Source organism: Haliaeetus albicilla, chromosome 8 (assembly GCF_947461875.1).
Source record: "Haliaeetus albicilla chromosome 8, bHalAlb1.1, whole genome shotgun sequence".
NCBI classification, from domain to species: domain Eukaryota; kingdom Metazoa; phylum Chordata; class Aves; order Accipitriformes; family Accipitridae; genus Haliaeetus; species Haliaeetus albicilla.
This window is the reverse complement of record NC_091490.1, coordinates 7,805,877-7,819,789: the sequence shown is the minus strand read 5'-3', so window position 1 is coordinate 7,819,789 and position 13,913 is coordinate 7,805,877. Positions and strand designations below refer to the sequence as shown.

The following is a 13,913-nucleotide window of genomic DNA, read 5'->3' as shown; positions in this document are numbered from 1 at the left end:
CCACTCATGTCAGGGATGGAGAGTGATAGGAAATATTGTGGTGGGTGAAATTCTGCCCACATTTTGGCTCCTACTAATAAGTTTTTCCCAATTCATGTGATGAAGTACCAGGAGATCCTAAATAGCCAGATATGACCACAGTAAAGCAATATGAGTCTTTTTTTAAGATGAGTAGAACTCCACTCTTAGTGTTGGGTCTGGCTTTCCTGAGATGTCTTTGAAATATTTTCAAAGCTAAAAATGCCTTTTGTGGAGCAAGTGAAGCTCCACACTGTTCTTTTTGAGAACACAGAAAAACCTGACTGAGGTACAATCAGATAAAACATCTGATTTATTTTCTCTCCTTACTGTTCTGCAGAATGACAGAATTAAAAAATCCATATTTGACGTGTGAAAAAAACTGTACCACACTCAAAATATTTCATTCTGAAAGGCACATAAATAATAAAAGCAGGAGAACTAGTTAGCTTCCTGTAGGGAAGCTGTTTGATAATATATTAAGAAACATCTTAACTGGCAGTCTGAAAGAAAATGAAAGAGGGCATATTGAATCCATGTCAAAAATCTATATTAGAAGAAGAAGTAAGGAAGTGAGCATCAGAGCTGAGATAAAAGCCCTGCTTTTCAAAATGATGAACATAATTTTTTAAGATCAAGGTGCCTTTAAGGCCATAAAATGAAAGAAAACCTGATTAAATTGTCAACGAATTCATTTGCTTGTAGATGCTGTTATACAAATATATTTCTGGGAATCCAGTGCCTAAAAAGTAATTTGTGAATAAGTCAATACTTATTTTTCTACACTGATACATATGCAAAGCTCAAGCTGTTTATGAGGGGAGGAACACCGTTTCATGCATAGTATTCAGTAGTGCTCTGAATTACAGGAACACTCTCTCATAATTCAGCCTGATTAGTTTACATGAACTGAAGCAAATAACATTCTGTATTTTCTTACATATTTTATGACTATTTTCATATAAGCAAAAATGCATTAAATCAGACTTTGTCCATTTTTAGGAAAGGACATTTTAGAGCAAATAGAGAATTACAGACTCTTGTTACAGCTAACTTTTCTGTAAGCTATGCTTCACTCAGTCATTTGTGAATATTTCTGAGTTTTGGATGTATTGGATACGTTCACTTTTCATATGAGATTTGCTGTCACTGAATGTGATATTCAAATGTAGTTGTAAATGAAAGCTTCTATTTTGCCTGAATTTAAAACCTCAAGTCTTTTCTGTCCCTAAACAAACATAGGAAACCTTAGTTGCTTATTCAGAGAAAAAATATTTCCTTCTTTTTCCAAAATTTGCTGTTATTTTGCTTGCAGTTTTCCTGTGTTCACATACCTTTATTCTCTTCATTAATGTTGCTGATGTGTCTGAATTAACAAGTCCTATTATGATACTCCTAAATGGGGCAAATTTGAGATCACCTATGAAAATCAAAGCAAAGCTCTGCCACACCACATTTTCATCCACTTTCCAGAAAGGCAGAGATAATCCTGCAGCACTGAAGGCTCTACTTTCGCAGTGGGAAAAAATTCTGAATTTTACACTGTTTGCTGGCTACGCACAACAGAAGAATAGACAATACCATCTGAGCTTGGGACAATTAACAGGATGTCTTTAGAATATTTTTATTATGTTAATCTTTTCTTTTACTTGAGCCAGCATCCCCCTGGAGAGGAAGAGAAATGATGCTGAGACAACTTACTATTGCAAATTAATTGTATGGTCTATTTCCCAAGCATTTAATTTGGCCACAGCAACCTGTTTAACTCAGATGAGTTGTCAGAAAGTGACATAAAAGAGAGACCAAGTTCTTTAGAGGTGGCCAGTAATTTTAAAGGGATGAAGGGAAATGGCTGGCATTATTGCTTTTGTCCAAGTAAAGCCTCTTCTAAACAGGGTAAGGGAAAATCAAGTGATTTAGCCTGACCAAAATTCATGCTGCTTGAGATCTTTTGGAAATGTTGTCTGAAGAGGAATTGTGGACTGGAACAGAAGACTGAGAAAAGAAGTCAGGCTTCATATGGCAAAAGCATATGAAACATAAAGAAAAAAGCATAACATTTTTTACTTCTCACAAGTCTGAAATTTGGAATATAAGTTTGGGACAGGAATTGGGGTGGATGTACCTGCTCCAACCTGAGCCACCTACTCGCAAGGCAGCAGTCTCTACCTGCACGAGTACAGATAAGACCACTGAGAAAAGGCTAATACATTCGGTCCCTGTTGCTTCCACGTCAGTGGGTCTGAATTTAATCTTTTACAGCGTGGTTTGTTTTTTTCTTTTTTAGCTCTGGCATTCTAGGAAGTATTTCCATGTGCGTACCCCTTGTCTGAGTCCACTCTTGGTATGTGGGCCTCTGAGATGAAGCAATCCTGGATCCTTAACCCATTGCCTCTAACTTTCCCAGCCTGCTGCCTCGGTTCTTCTCTCACAGCTGTATGGATTTCAGCTTTTCAAAGTCCAGTTTGATTCAGTCTGTCAACACAGGAACTTATATTTGGCATAAAATCTTTTTGGGACCTCAAAGGTATAATTTTATAGTTAAATACATCACGTTTTTCTGGGAAAACTTAAAGGCAGTGGATAATGGAGACAGATTAGGATCTGGCATTTTAACAGACTCTCAAGAAATCTCTCCCTGAGTAAACTCTGTTTCACTGGGAATATTTATTGTTCAGGAAGCAACACTTAAAATTTTCCTTGCTGTGAAAGAATTCTGCAGAATCCTATAGAAGGTGGCATATCACCCCAAAGAAGACTTCTACTAGCCTGATTACTACCTATAACAATGTATCCTTCTTCCACAAAGCCGGCAAATACTTCTAATAGGGGATTACTCTTTGAGAACAGGATGTAGACATTTTAGTTGCAGGGAGTAGAAGACTAAGAAACATGAATACAAATTTGGAATGGATAAAATAGTTATCCTGGTGCATTTTGAAGATAATCAGTTCCCATTTTGTTAGCATGTCCTAGAGATGACTTGTTTTCAGAGAGCTACCTTTCACAATTTTAGATTCCAGAGAAATACGATTCCCAGAAGTTCAGGGATTCCTTTTACTAAACTGACCTTGAAGAAAAGCTCTGTTTCATTCTGTGCCTAGTCTCTTCCTTTCCTGTCTCCCCTTATCACTTTTGAGAAGCCAGTACCATCGGTGACATTCACTCTGCAGGCTCCGTGCTCCTGCCAGCTTGCCTGCCCTGCAGACAGCGGGCAGGAGCAAAGCTCCTTGCAGGGACTGGGCACAAACTTGTTCTATGTGCTACTCAAAAATCCTAATCTGAATCTTGGTACCAGATATCCATTCATTTATTAAGAGCAAATACAGCAGACAACTAATGCTGTACTTTTTCTATTATTCAAACCTGCTGCTAACAATGAAGAAGATGATGTCATTCCCTGGATGTGACAAAGGACTAATATTATATGCAGTAAAAGCAATGAGTCAACAGTTTCTATGCCCTTGAGGTCAAAGCATTCAACAGTTTTGAAAGTAGACTGTTCTTTTTGTGCACAGAGCTTGTAGTTTTATATTAATACAAAATGGGTACAATCAAGATATAATTAAAAAAAAACACATTTTTTTTTTTAGTTTCAAACAGAATGTTTCAAACTAGAAGTCCAACTGAAATACCTTGTAATATAAACTTCATAAAAATTTCACCCAGGTATGTTAAGTATAATATTGCAGAACACTTTTTTTTGGTCAAAAATACATTATCTATCTTAAGTTACCATCTGTACGACCTTGAGAGGCACTTTGCAATTCCCAGTAACATTAGTAAGAACTGTGAGTATTAATGCAGCAACTAAATAATATGAAATGGTCTGGAGATATTTTGTAATGGTCTGAAAGATAAGCAAGACCTTTAACATGGAAATGTGTTTTGAGAGACAATTGAAAGCAAGGAGTCTAACAACCGAAGTTTCCCAGATTTACTGGAATAGACGAGGTATTGACCATATCCTGGCCACCTTCAACCACAGCTGCATCTAGCTCAGACTAGTGCAAGAAATGCCTAGTGTTGATACAGACCCTTTCTTCAGTAAATCTAAAATCATTATGGAGGATTCTTATCCTCCTCATACAGACAGTGAAACTGAAGCACAGAGAAGTGACAGCTCAAGGTCATTTAAAAGTCAGGAGAGTTTGGAAAAGAACCCAGATTTCTAAATCCTTGTCCAGCACTCTGCCCACTGTGCTTCATTGCCTTGCTGAGTATCTGCTTGATACAGTTCCTTTTCAAAACTAGATATAATTTAACAACTTTGAGAAGTTTTCAATTCATCATATTGTTGTCTATAATAATTTTATTTTGTGGAAGAATAGACTTGCCTAATTGGATCAGGCTGCTGACACACAATCAAGTGCAAGGGAATCCCAGGCCAGCTGCAGTCTCCATTCCTGTTGTCCTTGCAGGCCAAATTCAGAGACAGGACAGCAAACTGGACTAGATCTAGATGGGCTTTTATGTAGGAAGAAATATCATTTTGCCTGCATTGATGCTAGCTGACAGTGTTTTGGATTAAAATGAGCCCTAGTGTGGAATAAATAATATTCAGCATCCTAACAATTGATTGAAATTAAACCTTAGACTCTGAATCCCAAGGAATTTCTTCTGGCACACTGACAAAGTGCTAGACAAAGTTTTCTTAGTTTATGCTTTTTTTTTTTTATTACCACTTTATTGTGTCACCTAAAATAACCGCAAATGGGTTCAGACATAACTTGTACAGTACATCCCAGGCCCAAGTGATTACTTACCCAAAATATGGAAGAGCGCATCTGGCAGGCTAGCTGGTCAGCATCCTGACAGCTTTATTAGAGAAGTAAATGCAAGAGGCATGGCTCAATCTGATCTTTAAACTCTGTGTCTTCTAATCCTTAAGGAACTCTTATCTTTTAGATATTTAAACCAAATATTTAAGCCCTAAAGATATCTCAGCTGTTTTAGAGTTATGTCACACTGCTCAAGCAAGATGAGGATGCTTCTGAGTTAGCCAACAGTCACAAGGGCTCCAAGGCTCCGCACGGTTCCTTGCAAGCCAGAGAACTCTTGGGATTTTAATGACAAGGACTCATTAGAGCACTTCAATTGAAACATACACATTTCCACTAAAAATTCAGTGACAAGTTGCTCTTATAAACTCAAACAAAATCAGATAGATTCAAGAGAAGGCAAAATGAAGTCTGAAGTAGCTTACAGAATTTCCTCTGGATATCTCAAGCTAATTATAAATCGTATGGCATGCAGAGTCTGGTATTTTCATTTCCATTGTAATTGATCCTCCATAGTCATGATTAAGGAAGGACACAATGATTTTGATGTCGTGTAAAAGAGTGATGAAATATATTTCCCATGTGAAGTAGACAGACATTAGAATCTCTTTTTGAAGTCATGAGATATTTTTTGCAGGCAACATCTTACTGCTTAATGAAAGCCAGCATCTGAATGTACTGCAGAAAGATTCACGCACACTGAAGCCGTGTTAGGCATGTTGTTTCACAGAATACATATATTTGTTCCTTTCCTGTGACTCACACAAATACAAATATATTTAATTATATTAAAGGTAAAGTTATTATTGGTCTATTTAATAAGTAGACTTATGAAGAAAAAATAAACACAGGGGCTCATATCCTAGTGTGTTCCAAGAAGGGATCTTTACCTGACCTTTGCTTTTAAAGCCCTGATCGCAGCAACAAACTTTGAAAACTTGCACAACATGAAGCACTCCAAGTACTGAAGCTGCTCCTTTGTTAAACAGGATATTACAAGTTTAAACTAGGGACAGAGAGTCCTATTCAGGGACATACTGAATATCATAATTAAAATTAAACATATCTTCATGTTATTCTGTAAATCAAAGCTTACCTAAGCAGGTGACACTTCCAGAAGACTATTATAACAAGCCTCCTGCCCAAAAGCAAAGGCATATTAATATTAACTTAGAGGCATCAGCCACCTTATTATTTCAAAATTTTGCTAATATGAGATCTGACAAAACTAAAGCTCTGTTCAGCGTTAGTTTGACTGTCAGCACAAAAATTTCAGACCAGTAGCATTTATAAATTCATAAAGACAGATGTATCCTTAATGTTAAATAATATAGACAGAAAAGAATAAAAAGCTTTTCATGAAATCGTGAAGCAAATCATTAGGCTTTTGGCTACTTTGTATATATGTTTATCACATCACCATTCGAACAGTTAGTAGGTCAACAAATCAGTTTACCCAGTATAGCATGATATTATTGATCTGCAACAGTATTACAAGCTCCAGGATTATGAACAGGAAAAGTATCAAACAGCATCAACTCTAATTCTGATTTTATCCCACAATACAATTGACATCATGCTGCAGTATGGATATAGATTTAGCTATGGCCAAGGGGGTGATATTTTTTGGATGTATTAATTTGTTTCACAGTTTTACTGTTACTTTTCTCATGTATTAATACAGGCAAGAATGCTTCATAATATTAAAAAACCCCCAAAACTGTTTAGCTGGAAGGCCTTTTGAGAGAACATTTTCTAATTATTCCACAAAGTTAAATCTTTGTCTTATTTTCTCTTCCCTGGTGATTTTCTATTGTTGGGAGGAACAAGGGGGAAACTTTATACCAATTTTAATCTATTTTCCCAGGTGAAACAAAGTAAGAAATAGGCATAGCATGCATAGAATATTAACTATGTTTTGTCAGTTAGTGTTGTCTGCGGAGAAGATGTTGGCATACAAAATCTGATGGATATTCCCTCCCTCTTCTGGACAGATCCATACCTCCTTCCAGGAGGGAACTTGGGAGACCCCTGACTTGTTCAGTAATTTTCCTAAGTGCAGAGGTAGGTCTGAAGCCTACTCCGTTAAAGAGAAATGGTGAGAGAGGCTCTGAGAGGGGCCTCAATGTAAGCCATCTCCAGCTGCAGAGCTGAGGATGAACCCAAATTCCACATCCCGAGAGCAGCAGCAGGAACAGATGGATTCCTGTTTTCAAGTCAAGGTTGGAGCCAATCTGCTCCTGAATTGCAAGACAGGGTTGGGAATGTTGGATGGAGAACAGGCCTGTTCCTGAATCCTAATATTAGACAAGCAGGCACAGAGGGACTTCAGGTAAAAATGGGTATGATGGGTAGGCTTTCTTATTGAGCTGAAGAAATAGGGCAAGATTTCAGATGGGATAATTTTCTTGCAGAATACCTAATCTTCCCTATCAGTTAGATCAGGAATTATTACCCACTCACAGCATTCTACATAGCTAGAATTGTATTACTCATTCTCCTTAACAGCAACCTAGTACTGTGGGTTTGGTGACACACTGAAAATTTATTTTGATCTTTCTTGTGTTCTCAGATGGGAATGTACTATCTCCTTCCTGATCTTGGATTCGAGTCCATATGGAAAAAAATTTTTTTAAGTGATTAAGAATAAAAGTTTATATGGATTTATTTGTAAATGCTGGTTATGGGCCTCCCATAACGAATCAGCTTTTTTCCTACAAGTCTTGCTCAGTACTAATTAGAACAAAACTTTTTTTTCTCTTGCAAATGCCGTATTATGTATGAGATTTTCAACAGGAATAAAATATTGCTTTTTAAACAGGAGTGGATGTTATCACTTCAAATGTGCTTATATATATTTCCTGTGCTTAGATATAGCCTAACAATAACAATACCACAATTACCAGAATGTATAATCTATAATGTAGTCCTGTGTAAATCAACACACAGCTGAACAAGTTGCACACATCCTGCAGGATACCACTGCCATTCTAAATTGTTTCCGGTTAACACTGTGCATCTGCAGGATGATTTCTGAGCTCTGCTCAGACTGACTCCTAACTTAGAATACTGGAGGTTACCTCCTTCTAATATTTAATGGGACCTAAATATAGATTTAGGTATAGACATAGAGCTAAAGCATGCTTTGTTCGTGATTGCCTAAATGGGAAACCAGAAAACCAGACTTAGAGGAAAAACATGATGTTTTAAAAATACTTAGCGGATTTCCAACAAGAACACAAAATAATTGCAAACGTAGCAAGGGCAAATGTTCAGGGTTTCTATTTGATTGTTAAATTACTAAAATAATGCATACCTGGGTTTTACATACAGTGGAGACCTAAATGTACGATCTCAGATGCTCTGCCATTCCTTTTAGAATAGAGCATCATTTCTTCTCTATGCAAAATATCTGAAAAATATACATTTTTGAAAGCAATTTTATGAAGTCAGAGAAAAAGCAAAGTCTGAACTAAACCAAAAATACGTCATTTTAATTGCAACACACATTGCAGCCAAATACTCAGAACAATCTTACAGGAATACTCTGACTGAATGTCACTGTTGTGATTCAGTTACTCTAAACTAATTAACTAGACTGACTAACTCAGAAATTAAATCTAGTTGACCTGTTCAGTAACTTTGCACTTTTAGTTAGTTCTCTGATTCTGACTTTTCCAAACAGATGTTAAAACCAATACAAAGTTATAAAATACTGTAAACCACTTTAAAATATAATTTAAAAATATGAACCTTAAAAAAAAAAAAAAGAGGTGGCAGTTGTGTAATTTGACAACTTTTAGAATTGGACTCAATAAGCCTTTAGCTCTCATTCTGCTTTATAGCTGGGGGACAGACCATCTTTCATGGGTATATGTAACTTTCACTGAGTCTCTTAAAAGCCACCAGAATTTTAGTATGTTTTAAAACAATAATACAGCAATTTAGAGAAAATATATTATGAAAAACCTGTAATTTTTCTCTTTCTGATACAGGTCTACCATACCAAAAAGAGATTCTAGCAGGAAGCGACAATCAATGCAGTGCTTGCTTGAAAGGTATTTTAAATGATCCCTTTTTCTTGCTGCTTTTGGTACAAAATAATGTGATGAATAAATGACTCAATATATCCATTGCAGAAGCTCATAGAGAATATGTATTGTGTTAGCATGCATACCTGCACTGCAGAGGTCATTGAGGGGAGCAGGGCAGGGGTGCAAGAAGCAACCACGGCCATGTGGCCAGGGGTAGCTGAAGGATTGAACACACACATACCGAGAGAAATGACCAAGCCCCTCTGCACTTCAGCTCTTCTGGGACATGCCAGTCTGCTGTAAAACAGTGTAGCCATTCAGATCCATACAAACAACTTTTTCCTGTAAGTGTATTGTCTTTTCTGTACCGAGTGGTTAATCCATGTACTCATTTTACATTCCTTGTTATTGCCTTTTACTTTCTCTAGTCTGATCTTGTGTAGAAAGATGCTCAGAAACTTGATCACCTGTACTAAACACAGTTTGGATGGCTGACTTTTTAACCACAATTGAAGAAAAAAAGACTACTACTAAATTTTACCTGTATATACTAATGCAGCTGCTCTCATATCAGGTCCCTCTGTAAACACTTCATATCCCTTTGGAATTAATAGTCAACTGTACATTATCATATGACAGGGTAATGGGGAGCCTGGATATCCCTGACTGTAGAAAAACCTCTGAAAGTAGGCTATGATGTGCCATACACACACTAGGGTGACTGCATGGAAGCTGACTTAGCTGAAGCTGAGGATGAATTATTCGGCTTGTCCAGATTCAGGCTGACCCCTGCACTACTGCTGAAGCGATCTAGACATACATCTCCTCGTGCTGGTGTTTGCACTGGTAACCCTGCTAGGATAGACACAGCTCTGCTGGTCTTAGTCTGTATGGATCCAGTTCTTCATTCTTCAGCAGCCTGTCTACTTAACCCTGAGCTGTCTCTTAATTTTGGTACATGATTTTGGACTGTCACAGATGTGTGGCTGTTGCTCCCACTCAGACAGCAGACAGACCCAGCTCTGCTTACAGGAGTGATTTTTAAAAAAGCTTGCAAACTTGTGATGTCATTACAAATGCTGATGATCTTATGCGTATAAATAATTACTAATTCTTTAATGATGCAGATACTTTAGACAGTTATAAAAAGCAGGTAGAATTATCAAATTATATTTGTCTTATTTATTGCTAATTTTTTAGCTGTGGCGCCACCTTGTGGACATTACTACATGGAATGAAAAGTTGACTAGTGGCAACAAAAGCAACTAAAACAGAGCAGGCATTTTGGAAAAACAACTATATTCACACATGATTTGCTAAAGCAGAGTAAAATAACTAAATTAAAAAAGTGATTCCTAAAAATCGACATATGAAATAAAATGTATAATAAATACTGTCACCAGCGTACTCAGTTGTCTTTGCAGTTTTTACCAACTGTTCTGAGCATCAGCCTTCAAAACTATTTTTGTTCCTTCTTGATTGATTAACCAGCAGCATCTGAACCCCCGTTCTGTTGTTGCTGTGCAAATAGACACGACTTGTGCAAGTATCCCAAGCAACAAAACTTGCAAAATCAGAACCATAATACTGAACACATGGAGAAAACCTTAGGTCCTACTCCATAAATGTAAAGTCAGCAGCGAGATTAGTGTACACACTAAGCCACAAGAAAAATGATCTCTAACACAGATGAACTGGTGGATCTTTTAAATGCTTGCTGAAAAACAAAACAAAACAAAAAATAAATTTAAATTCCATTCTGTTGGCCATTAGATTCCCAGAACAACTTTTCACAGTTGAGATAACACGGTGTTACTGTTATGAGTACTCTATCTACAGGAAATCAGTAAAGCCCAGAGGAACCAGAATTTTAAACAGAAGGAGATCTCCAAGTTGTGTGCAGCATATATCCACCCTGTGTCTGCCTATCTGAGTAAGTTTGGGAAACATAATATTAAACATTGAATTGCATTTTCTATCCCTATCTCTTCAAAAAGTAACTGCATACAACTTGTTATTTACACTAGCACAAAGTGAAGGTGGAGGAGAAGATGAAGACTCGGACCAAGTTCCTCCCCTCATGGATTGTCAACAGACTGTGCTGAACTCCACCTGACGATCTCACATGCATAAGCCCTGCTGGGGGTGAACCGCTTCCGTGTCTCTGGAATAGTGTCGGGGCACTGGCCCCTCATTTCATGTCTCTTCTTCAAATATGGACCTCTGCAGGCCCAACACTGCAGGCCCTTCGACTAATATTGATCATACCACAGCCCCTCCCCAAACTCCCTCTCAGAGAGCTCCCCTTAGTAGTAGTATATGAAAGTTCATCCACCTGAGCATTTCCATTTCTAGTTTTAACTCTTTGACAAATATGTAATTCGTAAAGCAAGGCATGGAAACTCTCCAGTCTTGAGCTGAGAAAACTTCTTTTAAGTTGCTGTCTCAGTTGATTTTTTTTTTCTTTGTTAGTATCTATTTTTAAATGAAGTTTGCACAAGTTTCTTCTCGCCTCTTCCGGATTTTTGTGCATTCACAAGCTCTTCCCAATTAATCATTATAGTGAATAGGAATAACCAGTAAATCGAGTTCTTGGCTGCAGCCTCAGAGGCTGCTCCACAACTGCCCACTGCCCTCGTGCCATTTCTAACTGAAATGGAGTGTTACAGCAAACATCAGAGTTCACTAAATTGAACAAAATTAATAAATACAGGTAGTTAACAAACTTTTACAGGGATGCTTGCTTGAGATCTGAGGTGACTGTTAGCAGAAGTGGCCTAGCATGTGAGAAAACCAAACCACTCTGGGAAGAAACCAAGCACAGAAAATCTCAGGCTAGCTAAAATGATATACTAAGCACTGTCAGCCAGGGAAGCAAACTCATCCCCAATGGATTTTGCAGATCCTACCCAGGAGCTTTGGATTACTGGGATGTTACTCACATGGATTCCATAGCCTACATCCTTCTCTATTCTTAGAGTTATGTATCTTTAGTAAAGGAGGTGAATAATCATTGCTGCCACCCACTGTGGCATAGTCTCGGAAGAAGAGGGACAAGGAGTACAGCTAAGGCATTGGCATGGCCTCTGAAGACACTGTGAGCTGAAAGTAATCCGATTTACAGGTATTGCACCAAGAAAGAAACCTAGATGACAACAAAATTCAGAGTCAAATTTACTCTCTGTTAAATAACCACTTTATGTAATATTGTCCATTGTTGGAGAAGTTACCAGCTGAAAAATGAAGACTGGAGCAGATTACAGGAATGGAGTTAAAATAGCTAAAGCAACCTCTGAGGTAGTCCATTCCATAATAATGTCACCCCGAAACACATTATCAGGAAAGATCAGAATATACATCAATATAGATTTTTAGAAAGTTAGTTTATTAAAATGTCATGTAATGCAATTAAATATATTGTTCAGTATAAAGTCTATATTAGAAAACACTAGAAAACCACCTTTAACTAACATCGCTAAACATACACAGAGATGGTTGGGCCAAAAGAACTTTGGAATTAATGAAAGAAAGTTTGAGCAGAAAATAACAATGTACTTTTTAAAGGAAACACTTCCATTAATGACATAAAATGATATGATGTCATACCTGTTTGCGTTCCTGGGCCATCTGAAACGGAATAGTCTGAACACAGTGAATGCTGTTACATACAATAACATTTTTTCACATTAAGCTTTTTTTGTTTATGTAGATATTTTGAACCATTTATCCTTCATCTAGAACAGATACTAGTCTTGTTGGAACTGGTGTCTTTCCTTTGGGAATAGCAGCATTGTACCTGTTTTATGAAAGAAGATAGAGTAAAATGTAATTTTTTTCCTTTAATATCTCATAAAATCAAAATATCTTTTAAAACATGATAATAACAATACAATTTTTACAATATAGATATTTTTAGAATTGTTTCTTAGAAACTCAGTTTTATTTTGTTTATTCTTCTTCATCTCAAAAAGATGAAGCAGTTTATACTGGTAAAATTGTTTTCCTTTAGTATCTTCATACAATACATATCACAGTTATTTTACTTTTTGTGCTCAGTAATTCCCTAGTATAAGTGCACTGGAAAAAGTACAGGGCTTCTAAATTCTTAGTGATTATTCTTAGAGATTGACTGTTAAACTTATTTTCAACTTAATTATTTGTTTCTGAAAAAATTAAGCATTTGTTGCCCCTTACGCATACTTAGTGCAGCAATTCTCCTTAGGGACCATCAGCGTAATTCTGTTCCCTATTGCAATCAGTTGCACTAGTGCAGCCCTGGATGTATTTGGATGGAAGTTTTCATCCAGAAAATTGCAGCAGCAGTTACCATAAACCTGCGGTGAGTGACACAGAAGAGACTGTGCCAAGTCTATTCTTATATTGAACTCAGTTTATAAAAATATCTTACTTCTCATCTTCTTGAACAGGTGAAAATGTTATTTCGTGTCCATCACATTCAGTTGATTTGCTTTTAGAAAAGAAGCTAATAAGCTCTGTGGTAAAAATAACTTTATATTTCCATACTGGTATTTTCTCCAGAGACTTGGAACTCCCTTGAATGTTTTAATTATCTCTGTGATGGGTTGACCCTGGCTGGACGCCAGGTGCCCACCAAAGCCGTTCTATCACTCCCGCATCCTCAGCTGGACAGGGGAGAGAAAAATATAACAAAAAACTTGCGGGTCAAGATAAGGACAGGAGAGATCATTCACTAATTACCATCACGGGCAAAACAGACTCAGCTTAGGGAAAATTAGCTCACTTTTTATTACAAATCAGCCAGAGTAAGGTAAATGAGAAATAAAACGAAATCTCAGAACACCTTCCCTCCACCCCTCCCTTCTTCCCGGGCACAACTTCACTCCCGGATTTCTCCACCAAGCCCCCCCAGCGGCACAAGGGGGACAGGGATGGGGTTTACGGTCATCACATGTTATTTTCTGCCGCTTCACCTCCTCAGGGCGAGGGCTCGTCACACTCTTCCCCTGCTCCAACGTGGGGTCCCACCCACGGGAGACAGTCCTCCACGAACTTTCTCCAACGTGGGCCATTCCCACGGGCTGCAGTTCTTCACGAACTG

The 13,913-nt window shown here is 37.5% G+C and overlaps 1 long non-coding RNA gene across 1 annotated transcript in view; it reads left to right on the top strand.

Annotated features, from left to right (window-relative positions):
• The window catches only part of LOC138686359 (uncharacterized), a 28,056-nt gene that overhangs the window by 8,278 nt on the left and 5,865 nt on the right, over window positions 1–13,913 (top strand). The window contains exons 2-4 of the long non-coding RNA XR_011325699.1: window positions 8,795–8,857; window positions 10,607–10,766; window positions 10,861–13,172. This is a non-coding gene — a long non-coding RNA (uncharacterized lncRNA). The remainder of the gene's footprint in view (window positions 1–8,794; window positions 8,858–10,606; window positions 10,767–10,860; window positions 13,173–13,913) is intronic.